Genomic DNA, 12,036 nt, shown 5'->3' on the forward strand with positions numbered 1-12,036 from the left:
AACTTATTGTGACCCAAGAGTCCAGTGTGTTCTAATTTACCAGAAATCACACACGTGAAGACACTTCTACTAACGTCACCAAAGCCCAGAACAGAAACTACCTTAGGTACATTCACATTTTAATAATCTACCTCTTTTTATGTCACCATATTTCAACTTAAATACCAAGAAACCCTGAGGATGGCATTGCGGTACAGTGGTTAGCTGTCTGCAACAGCAGCGGGCCATGAGTTCACGACCTGGCTGAACCTCTCCGGACCCAGCTTCCGACTAACATGCCTATGAAAGCAGTCTAGGAGCGGCTCCAGTCCGGGGTGACCTCCAGTCCGGGGTGACCTCTAGTCCGTGGGTGACCTCCAGTCCGGGGTGACCTCCAGTCCGGGGTGACCTCCAGGCTCCGACTGCAGCAGCCATTCTGGAGAGCGAACCAGCAGACTGAGGATGTCAACCTCCTCCAACCCCTTCGCGAGGCCTTTAAAATGTATAAATCTTACGCCTGGCACGGTGACCTAGTGGCTAAAAGTCCTCACCTTGAACATGCCAAGATCCCATATGGGTGCCAGTTCTAATCCCGGCAGTCCCGCTTCCCTTCCAGCTCCCTGCTTGTGGCCTGGGAAAGCAGCCGAGGACGGCCCAAAGCCTTGGGACCCTGCACCCGTGTGGGAGACCTGGAGGAGGCTCCTGGCTTAGGCTTGGCTCAGCTCCGACCATTGTGGTCACTTGGGAAGTGAATCATTGGATAGAATATATTCCTCTCTGTCTCTCCTCCTCTCTGTATATCTGACTTTGCAATAAAAAAAATAATAATAAATCTTATATTAAAAAAAAAAAAAAGATGACCCAAGTGCTTGTGTGCCTGTAACCCACCGGAGGCTGGATGAGGCTCCTGGCTACAACTTGTGTCGGCCCTAGCTGTACTAGTCATTGGGGAATAACCTGTCATGTTTTTCCAAGAATGACTCTCAAATAAATACATATTTTTAAAGATTTATTTATTTTTTATTGGAAAGTCAGACATGCAGAGAGGAAGATCTTCCATCCACTGGTTCACTCCCCAAGGGACCCCAACAGGTGCAGCTGTGCTGATCCAAAGCCAGGAGCCAGCAACCTCCTCCAGGTCTCCCACACGGGTGCAGGATCCCAAGGCTTTGGGCCGTCCTCGACTGCCTTCCCAGGTCACAAGCAGGGAGCTGGATGGGAAGCAGAGCCAGCGGGATTAGAACCGGTGCCCATATGAGATCTCAATGCACTCAAGGCGAGGACTTTAGCCACTAGGCCACCATGCCAGGCCCAAGTGTGTTTTTTTAATTAATTTATTTATTTGTACATTTTTTAACATTTATTTTTATTGGAAAGGCAGATATACAGAGAGGTGGAAAGACAGAGAGGAAGATCTTTTGTCTGTTCATTCACTCCCCAAGTGTCTGCAATGATCGGAGCTGAGCCAATCAGAAGCCAGGAGCTTCTTTCGGGTCTCCCATGCTGGTGTAGTGTCCCAAGGCCAGGGTTAAACCAGCATCCATATGGGACCCCGGTATGTGCAAGGAGGAGGACTTTAGCTGCTAGGCCACTGGGTCATCTTCTGCTGCTTTTCCAGGCCATTACCAGGGAGCTGAAGTGGACTGGCAACCAGGATTCAAACTCAGCCAGGCAGGAACAGGCTAAAGCCAGGACAAGGAGCTTCACCTAGACTCCGATGCAGAAAGCCACAGCCCAGACACTTGGGCCACTTCCACTGCTTTTCCAGGTCATTGGCAGGGAGCTAGTTGGGAAATGGAACGTAGGACATCAACTGGCATCGCTATGAGATGCCAACACTGCCACAATGCAGTTCCCAGCGGAGTCATGGGTTCAAATCTTCCCTCCACCCTGATTCTAGCTGTGACATACCCTGCAGGGCTGCAGGTGATGGCTCAAGTGCCCACACCGAGTGCCTGGGCTTCTGGTACACATCTTCATGCTGCTGGCATTAAAAAAAAAAATCAGAAATCAGAAAACAATCTCTGTCTTAAGTCCAACATGGTAGCCTAGTGGCTAAATCCTTGCCTTGCACAATCCAGCATCCCATACGGACACCAGTTCATATCCCAGCTGCTCCCCTTCCCAGCCAGCTCCCTGTCTGGGGCCTGAGAAAACGGTTGAGGGTTTCAGCTTGAAACCTTGCACCAGCAGGGAAGACCCAGAAGAAGATCCTGGCTCCTGGCTTCAGACTGGCTTGACTCCGGCCATTGCAACCACTAGGGGAGTGAACCAGCAGACGGAAGAGTTCTCCCGTCTCTCTGTGAATCTGACTTTGCAATAAAAATAAATAAATCATTTTTAAAATTCTGTCATTTAAACAAAGTGGCTTTAATATTGTGTCCCCATTTACTATCTGATTGCTACCATGCTAACCAGAGAAGGGCCTCCAACCAAACCCGGAATGGGTGGCGGAATTCTGGCGGGCCCCTCAGGCGATGAGACCACCATTGCACCAATGAGGGGCACAGACCTATATCCCCCCACCAATAAGGGCCGAGGCGACCCCCGTTTTGGCGTCTGTGTCATCACTTCCGTGCTCTTCTTCCTCTGCAGCCCAGGCCTTCATGTCTGGCTTTTCGCTGCACGGGAAAGGGAAGCCCAAGACCGTGGTTCCTAAATTCTTTTCATATATTCAGCGGAGTTATTCTTTCCCTGGAGGTCAGTGAATCTAACACTACCTGTATAGCTAAGCAATGCCAAACCAGCAGGCCAACACGCACAGCAGGTAGAGGCAGTGCTGGGCAGACACTGACTGCACCCCAGCTGCCCGCTTCCCATCCAGCGCCCTGCTAATGCGCCTGGGAGAGCGGCAGAATATGGCCCAGGTGTGTGGGTCCCTGCACCCTGGTGTAACTTTTGTGGGTTCACAGCACTTTGGCCAAGGATTGTGAAGACTTTAATGGAAGGAGGAACTGATACTAAAAATGCACAGAATGAAAAAAAATGTGGCAGACAATATAAATATAAATATGTGAGAAGCCAAGCAGTTTTTAATCATTACTATTAAATACTGTCAATGGCTGGTTAAACACACCAGCTTACCCAAAGCACCTTTCCAGAACTAAGAGCTGATCAGCGTATTTGTTAATTGCTCTGAGAATAAACTTCATTTATTTTAAAAGGTTACTGCAGTGTCCTTAGGGTTTGCTATACTCCAGGAGCCTACAAAGGCCTTCCTATTCACGCTGACAGGGCAGGAGAGAGGCTGTGGTGCATCTCAGCATCCGTGCCCTGCCTCCAGACATCCTTAACCTCCTGAACCGGCCTTCCCCAGTGCACAATCAAAGCAGTTTGCCAAACAACCATCAAGACACACAAATGGAGGGATATTTGGAGCAGCTGCAAAAGCTCTATTAAGGACAACAACATGGGTGAGCGAATCTCTAACTCTTTAAGGTTAAACATCCACTTGGGTGAGATTTAACAACAAGAGCAATACTACAATAATGAAATGGCTTCTCAAACTTTCCCCCAAGGCCCAGAAGAGAGCCCTGAGGGGAAACACTGAAAGCTCACACAGGGTTCCAGTCCCAGACCTGCACATTCCCCTCATTCCCCTGCAGCGTCCAGCTCCCCCCGCCCCCGCCGCCCCCCGGCCCTGGGAGGCAGCAGGCGATGGGCAATCTCAATGGTGGTCCTGGCTGTGGCTTTAGCCCGCCCAGTCCCTGCAGGTATCTGGGGAGTAAGCCTGTGGATGAGTGCCATCTTCCCCTGCCTTCAAATAAATAAAAACAATAAATCTCCATATGTGTTTTATAATTAACTCCCCAAACAAAGCCTGCACTCAGCCCAGTCCCTCACTGTCAGCTTCTCAAACAGGCAAACTGAATTCTCCTATCCACTCACAGCAAGCGGGCCCACCTGTCCACTCTGCCCTTCAGGATGCCACTCCACCTGCCCACTCCTTCCAGTGCACCACCCAGCAGCCAACTGCGCCCATTTCTCTCCCACCTCCTGCCCACTCTACAGCAATACCTAGGAGACACCTCATCTTCCCCTAAAACCACATATCCACTACACCTGCTGATCCCACTCGTTTCCAAACAAGAATGTTCACACTGACCCTTCCAAAGCCAAGGGCCCCTCCAGGGCATCCCTGGAGAACTTGGACTGTTCGCAGTGACCAACAACCCCTGCAGTGGACCACCGGAAAGGCCCCCGGGTCTCACAGCACTGAGGGCTCTGACCACGCAAGGCCACAGGTGCCCTCATCCATCAACAAAGACTGCCAGTCCCTAATCTGGTCCCTTCTCAGCAAGCTCCAGCCACAGTGGCCTCCTAGCTGATCTCCAAGGCCTTCGGACTTCCTCATGCTCTGCCCACGGCACTCTCCTTGGGGAGATGTAAAGATTATCAAAATAAAATAATAGTTAAAAAGAAAGAAAAAAATGAAAAAAAAAAATCTTTAAAAAAAGTACAAAAAAAGGGGCCCGGCGCGATGGCGCAAGTGGTTAAGGTCCTTACCTTGCACGCCCGGGATCCCATACAGGCACCGGTTCTAATCCCGGCAGCACCACTTCCCTTCCAGCTCCCTGCCTGTGGCCTGGGATAGCAGTCAAGGACAGCCCAAAGCTTTGGGACCCTGTACCCGCATGGGAGACCCGGAAGAGGCTCCTGGCTCTGGATTGGCTCAGCTCCAGCTGTTGCGGCCACCTGGGCAGTGAATCAGTGGATGGAAGATCTTCCTCTCTGTCTCTCCTCCCTGTATATCCGCCTTTTTAATAAAAATTAAAAAAAAAAAAACTTTAAAAAAAAAAGTACAAAAAAAAGCTGGTTAAAACAGCCACATCCCATGTCCAAGCGCCGGGTCTGACGCAGACCAAGCTCTGCATTGTAGCTGGCTGCAGACACATCCCCTGCACGGCTCAGGGAGCTGGCTCCTTGTCACCGCGTGGAGACATGGATGGAGTCTCTAGCGCCTGTCCCGCACAGCCCAGCCACTGTGTATGTGAGCCAGCAGACGGAGAATGAGCCCTGTCCTTAAAGATTTTTGGGCAATAACAATCTTAACATCAACGTCAAGAGGACCATAGTCTGGACTCGTTCCCAACCCTAGAACAGAACAGAGCGCCACCCATCCTTACTGCATTGTGAGACAGCAGGTACAGGTGCCACCTGTGTGGCACTGCTTCAAGTCTCACCTGATCCACTTCTGAATGTGTACAAGTGCTTGGAACCTGCACCTGTGTGGGTGACCCAGACGAAGCTCCTGGCTCCTGGCTTCGGCCTGGCTTAGCCAAGTGGTCGCAGCCATCTCACTCTCCCTTCTCTCTGTACTTTCTTCAAGTAACTTATATATACATACTTGGGGCCTGGGGCAACAGCCTAATGGTTAAATCCTCACCTTGTACACAACGGGATCCCATGTAGGCACTGTTTTGTGTCCCAGCAGCCCCACTTCCCATCCAGCTCCCTGCTGTGGCCTGGGAAAGCAGTGGAGGACGGCCCAAGGCATTGGGACCCTGCACCCGTGTGAGAGACCTGGGAGAAGCTCCTGGCTCCTGGATTAACTAAGCCCAGTCATGAGAGCCTCTTGGGGAGTGAACCTGTGGATGGAAGATCTCCTGGCTCCTGGCTTCAGACCAGCTCAGTTCTGGCTGTTTTGACCATTTGGGGATAAGAGCTTTCTCTCTGTCTCTCCTTTTCTCTCTAAATTTGACTTTCCACTAAAATTAAATAAATTTTAAACTATATTTTTTTCTGAAAGTTTTAGTCTTACTGTGAAACTGTTTTATTAAAAGGAAAATATGGATTTACTCATTCAACACTTTATGGCACAGAGTCTGCAGGCGCGAGGCTGAAAGCCAGCAGATGCATTTCCCAAGTTCTCCTTGCGAACTAGCCACTAGAAGCCACAGAAGCAAGACCCCACTACAAGGTCACGTCTCCCCACACTGTGAAACAGAGACGCCTGGAAACAACCTAAGTGTCCAAACACAGAGAACTGAACCAAGAACTCTGACACAGCCTTGGATCATGACTTAATCCACACCACAGGAAGTCAAGGATTTCAAACCCTGCCCGCTCCATCCAGCCCAGCTGCTCCTCATGCGCCTGCGAAAGCAGCAGAGCATGGCCAAGTCCTGTTGCCCTACACTCACATGGGGAGGCTCCTGGCTTGAGGCCAGCCCAGATCCCACCGTTCCAGCCACTTGGGGAGTGAACCGTGGGTGGAAGAGTTCTCTCTCTGTGTAGCTCTGGTTTTCAAACAAAAAAGTAAATCTTAAAACAAAAATCATCTAGGGCCCGGCGCGGTGGCGCAAGTGGTTAAGGTCCTCGCCTTGCACGCCTGGGATCCCATACAGGCACCGGTTCTAATCCCGGCAGCCCCGCTTCCCTTCCAGCTCCCTGCCTGTGGCCTGGGAAAGCAGTCGAGGACGGCCCAAAGCTTTGAGAACCTGCACCCGCGTGGGAGACTCGGAAGAGGCTCCTGGCTCTAGATTGGCACAGCACCGGCTGTTGCGCTCACTTGGGGAGTGAATCATCGGACGGAAGATCTTCCTCTGTCTCTCCTCTCTGTATATCCGCCTTTCCAATAAAAATAAAATAAACCTTTAAAAAAATCATCTAAAGTAGAAAGAAAAATTATATAATGTATTTCATTCAACATAAAATATAATTTCAACCTGAAATCAACAACACTAATTCTGTAAGACATATTCTGAATCCGTCCTTCCCACACAGTCTTACACTTAGGGCCCCATCTCAGGTGTCAGCACACTTGCGGACAGAGAAAAAGGAAAAGGTTCATGGTAGTTAGTCAAAGTGGCAAGTTATATTTTGCAGAAATAGCCAAACTGATCCTAAAAGTCACACAGAAATGGAAAGAATCCAAACAAACCATTTCTGAGAAAGAACAAACCTGGGCTCACGACCCTTGGTCCACAGCTCAGCAGCGCCGAGGGAGCCGGACGCACAGCCCGCTAGTGGAGACAGTGAGGGCAGGACGCACTCCTTGTCTCCAACGGAAGCAGGTGGGCTTCTGACAGTTAACCGGTGACAAGGATATTAACGCCAGTGGAGGGTGACAGCCTCGTCAAAATCACCGGACATCCATATGCAAAATATAAAACTGGACCCTACTTCAGAAAAGGCACAAAAATTAACTCAAACTGATCACAAAGCAAAACAACTACAACAATTTCTGGCACCGCTGTGGCAGTGCAGCAGCCTAAGCTACTGGATGCCACGCCAGCATCGCACCCCGCCCACGCAGCATCTCATCAGCCCCTGCCAACGTGGCAGCACAATAAACAAATCTTAAAACATGTATGCACTGCTATAGTTCATTTTGGTAAAATCCATAGTTTTCTGTAATATTAAACACTTTTATTTGAATTTGAGGACCCTTCTTTTGCATTAATTTCAAAATTTCTCTGTACAAAAATAAGCTTATCTTCTTAAGCAATGTTATTTGTGTACTCTGATAAGCATTTTCTCTTCTTCCTTTTTTTCCATTTATTTATCTGAAAAGCAAAGCAACAAAGAGAGCTCTTCCATCTGCTGGGTCACTCCTCAAGTGGCTGCAACAGCCAGGGCTGCCAAGAAGCTAGAGCCAGGGAGCCTGGCACTCGACCCACATGTCCGGCGGGAACCACTGCGGCTGGCCCAGCCTCGCTGCCCTCCCCAGCAGGGAGTGAGTGCAAAGCGGAGCAGCCACAAACTCCCTGTCTACAAACCCTTCTAGTGCTCTTACCCGCCCAGGCCAGCTACATGCTCAGGTTAACTTGTGAGGACTCTCTCTACAGACATAGTAACCAGGAAGGGAGACAGCGCAAGGTACATCGAGACTGAGTTAACACAACCGGCATCACCCATCCCCACAGCCTCGCTCACTGCACAAGGTGCACTACTCAGATGCTGCCACTTCCATACAAATGCAAGTCAACACACAGAAACAGAACCGACTCGCCCAGGGCTGACGGAGGTGGGGAACACACAAGACGGCTCATTGGGGGTGATGAAAACAGTGACAACACTTCTGCAAAAACCACTGAACTCTATTAAGTGGACACTTTTATTGGAATCATATTTCAACAAAACTATCATTTTTTAAAGATTTATTTGTTTTTATTGCAAAGTCAGATATACAGAGAGGAAGATCTTTCGTCTGATGATTCATTCCCCAAGTGGCCGCAATGGCCAGAGCTCCAGAGCTGAAGCCAATAGCCAAGAGCCTCTTCCAGGTCTCCCACGCGGGTGCAGGGTCCCAAGGCTATGGGCTGCCCCTGACTGCTTTCCCAGGCCACAGGCAGGGAGCTGGATAGGAGGGACCCATCCAGTGGCCTAGCAGCTGACGCCTTCTTGAACACACCAGGATCCCCTGTAGGTGCAGGTTTGTGTCCTGTTTGCTCTACTCCCTTCCCATCCAGGAGCCTGCATGTGGTCAGAGAGAGCAGTGGAGAAAAGCCCAGAGCCTGAGGTCCATGCACCCACGTGGGAGTCCAGACAGATCTCCCGGCTCCGGGCTTCGGATCAGCTCGGCTTCAGCTGTTGTGGTGATTTAGGAATGGATGATCTCTGTCTCTCCTTCTGTGCATCTGCCTTTAAAATAAACAAACAGGGGCCCGGCGGCGTGGCCTAGCGGTTAAGGTCCTCGCCTTGAACGCGCCAGGATCCCATATGGGCGCCGGTTCTAATCCCAGCAGCTCTGCTTCCCATCCAGCTCCCTGCTTGTGGCCTGGGAAAGCAGTCGAGGACGGCCCAAAGCTTTGGGACCCTGCACCCATGTGGGAGACCCGGAGGAAGTTCCTGGATCCCGGCTTCAGGTTGGCACAGCACCGGCCGTTGCAGTCACTTCGGGAGTGAATCAGTGGATGGAAGATCTTCTTCTCTGTCTCTCCTCCTCTCTGTATATCTGACTTTCCAATAAATAAATAAATCTTTTTTAAAAATAAACAAACAAACAAATAAAAGCAAATTATAGGGATCTAGCGCAACAGTTCCGCTAGCTAGTCCTCCACTGTGCACGCCTGGGATCCCAGACGGTCACCAGTTCGTGTCCCAGCTGCTCCACTTCCATCCAGCTCCTGCTTGTGGCCTGGGAAGCAGCAGCAGATGACCCAAAGCTTTGGGACCTTGCACCCACATGGGAGACCCAGAAGAGGCTCCGGGTTCCTGGCTTTGGATTTGCCTAACTCTGGCCATTGAAGCCAGTTAAGGAGTAAACCAGCAGATAGAAGATTTCTGTGTTTCCTTTCTGTGTCTTCATTTTTCAAATGAAACAAATCTTAGAAAATTCTAACTTTTCTTCCTGTTATCTGAATGGCCATTACATTTTTTTCTTTTTTTTTTTTTTACTTATACAGAGTTTATTTTCTATTTGAAACAATGCAGATTTACAGAGGAAAGAGAGGCAGGGAAAGGACTTCCATTTGCTGGTTAATACCACAAATGGCTCCAACGGTGAGAGCTCACCTGATCCCAAGTCAGGAGCCACTTCCAGGTCACCCACACGGGTGCAGGGTCCCACGGAGTTGGGCCTTCTGCTTTCCCAGGCCACAGGCAGGGACCTGGTTGGGAATGGAGCATCCAGGACATGAACCGATGCCCAAGTGCAACACCAGCATCAGCAGGTGGAAGAGTAGCTAATTGCATCACCGTGGCAGCCCCCAAGGGGTGCTTTTTAAAACTGCAAACCCGGGCCAGTGCTGTACCGCGCGAAGCACTGCCTGCAACGGCCTCACCTGCTGTGGCTGAGCAGTCCTGGGGTCTGACCACAGTCAGGACCAACTCCAGTGTGAACCCCAAGACAGGGAAGCTTTTCTCTCTCCCAGCCGCCCCCTTCTCCCTGCCACACAACTCTACCTTTCAAATGCATTAACCTATTCAAACCAAAACAAAATCCTAACACTGACTTAGCACGCTCCCCATGCCCCATTCCCTAAGAGAGAACATGACATATGCCAGAGGACCAACAGCAGTCAGGTCACGGGAATATCTGCATGTCTAAACACACTACCAGAAGCACGGCGGTTTTTTCCTGAAAACAAAAGACACACACACACCTTCCCAGGACCCAAATACTGATAAGGGCTCCGTGTGGCCCAGCAGACCTAGCTGCACAGAGGCGGCTCCACCGACATCAAGTCCACAGCTCTGCTGTCTCCTGGGAAAACGACCACCAAGCCCCACTGAGTCCCACCTTGGGCCTCACCAGTGACTGAGGCCTTTGTAAGCAGGCGGTGGTGACCATGAGGGTGAGGCGGGAGGGAGACTGTGGTGCCCCCCCAGGGCCTGGACTCTCAGGCTGGCCTTCCATAAAGGCAGCTGCCACCCGGCTGGAACAGTACTCTCAGCATCAGTCACTTCTGATCAGCACCCTCCAAAGCCCACCCCTCGTCCCCAGCGACAGTTCAGACTTGGGCAGTAACCCTGGGTCCGCAGGTGAGCTGTCAGGGTGCTGTGCACAACATGCAGAGAACCACAAGAAAGTAAGAGGAGCCCAGACAGGAGTGAAACCAGTGTGGGGGGTCTCTGGTGGCCCTTCCCAGTGTGTGTGTGGGGGGGCTCTGGTGGCCCTTCCCAGTGTGTGTGTGGGGGGTCTCTGGTGGCCCTTCCCAGTGTGTGTGTGGGGGGGTCTCTGGTGGCCCTTTGGGGCCCAGGAAACAGAGAGGACTAGGCAGGGCTTGACTGGCCTTACCGTTCAAGGACACACAAACACACCAGAGATGTACCCAAACGTCACCCTCGGATGGAGGGCGACAGGGAACACTGCTTGTTTTTATCTCCATGTGTTTTCCCTGGGTAGACACCGTAACAACGGCAGGAACTTCTGGCGGCTAGAGATCCAGAAAGTGTACAGGGTCAGAGGAACCTTCCCACACTTGATTTCTCAAAGAACACATCAGGCAGGCTGCTGTTTAGGATATCCATATACATATCTCCCCAATCAAAGCCGAGTGTGAGTCCTGGCTCTTCCGCTTGTAGTACAGCAAAAGATGGCTCGAACGCTTGGGTCGCCGATCTCAAGGGAGACCCATGCAGCTGCTGGCTGGTGGACTCAGCTGGTCCAGGTCCCCGATCTCAAGGGAGACCCATGCAGCTGCTGGCTGGTGGACTCAGCTGGTCCAGGTCCCCGATCTCAAGGGAGACCCATGCAGCTGCTGGCTGGTGGACTCAGCTGGTCCAGGTCCCCGATCTCAAGGGAGACCCTGTGCCAACTGCTGGCTGGTGGACTCAGCTGGTCCACGTCTGTTCCTGAACCTTGAGGCCTGAATCCCCACCCCTCCCCATCCAACCTATCACTCTAGATGGAAATAGATTTTAAAAAAAATGATCTTCAAGTGCTAGATTTAATAATAATAATAATAATAATAATAAAGCATTTCCTCCTGAATTTTTTAGCCAAGACTTAATAAACTTTTCTTTTTCCTATAATGGTCCTAAATATTGTAGAATTCATAGATCACATACAGCCTGTCACACGGTGCTTTGCTTGGTTTTTTACAACCTAGGGGCTGGTGCCATGGCTCAGCACACTGGTCCTCTGCCCTGAGTTGTCACCACCCCATATGGGCACCGGTTCATATTCCAGCTGCCCCGCTTCCCATCCAGCTCCCTGCCCGTGTGTCTGTCCTTCCCACCCAGCTCCCTGCCTGTGGCCTGGGAAAGCAGTCGAGGACGGGCCACAGCCTTGGGACCTGCACCCGCGTGGGAGTCCTGGAGGAAGCTCTTGACTGCAGTCTTCAGATCACCTTGTGAACCAGCAAGTGGAAGACCTTTCTCTTTCTCTCTCTCTCACTGTCCTCTCTCTTTCCTTCTCTCTGTAAATCTGCCTTTCAAATAAAAATAAATTTTTAAAGACAAAAAAAAAACATAAAAACCATTCTCATCTCTGTGGCCTGCCAATCAATCCAGTTCAGACACCAGCACTCTCAGCTGGGCTCTCACACCTCAGCCTGCTGCCAGCCTGGCCACTGGCACCACTGCCCTCACACCCCCACCTGCGTGCCTACTCCTAGCTGTCCCACTACGCCACACGTATCAGAGGTTCTCTGGAAAGAAGTCCGTTTC

General features: G+C 50.9%; 1 protein-coding gene across 4 annotated transcripts in view; it reads right to left on the minus strand.

Moving 5' to 3' along the window:
• The window catches only part of TRAF3 (TNF receptor associated factor 3), a 73,424-nt gene that overhangs the window by 42,123 nt on the left and 19,265 nt on the right, over positions 1 to 12,036 (minus strand). Inside the window, exon 1 of one of the 4 annotated variants that reach the window (XM_040975035.1) lies at positions 6,884 to 7,323. The exons of 2 other annotated variants lie outside the window; for them this stretch is intronic. The gene's annotated coding sequence lies outside the window, so the exon portion shown is untranslated. Of the gene's footprint in view, positions 1 to 6,883; positions 7,324 to 12,036 lie in introns of those variants that run through there. One more of the 4 variants, XM_040975033.1, reaches the window with a different exon arrangement.

This window comes from Ochotona curzoniae, unplaced genomic scaffold (genome assembly GCF_017591425.1).
Source record: "Ochotona curzoniae isolate NIBS_2020 unplaced genomic scaffold, NIBS_Ocur_1.0 contig_2688, whole genome shotgun sequence".
NCBI classification, from domain to species: Eukaryota; Metazoa; Chordata; class Mammalia; order Lagomorpha; family Ochotonidae; genus Ochotona; species Ochotona curzoniae.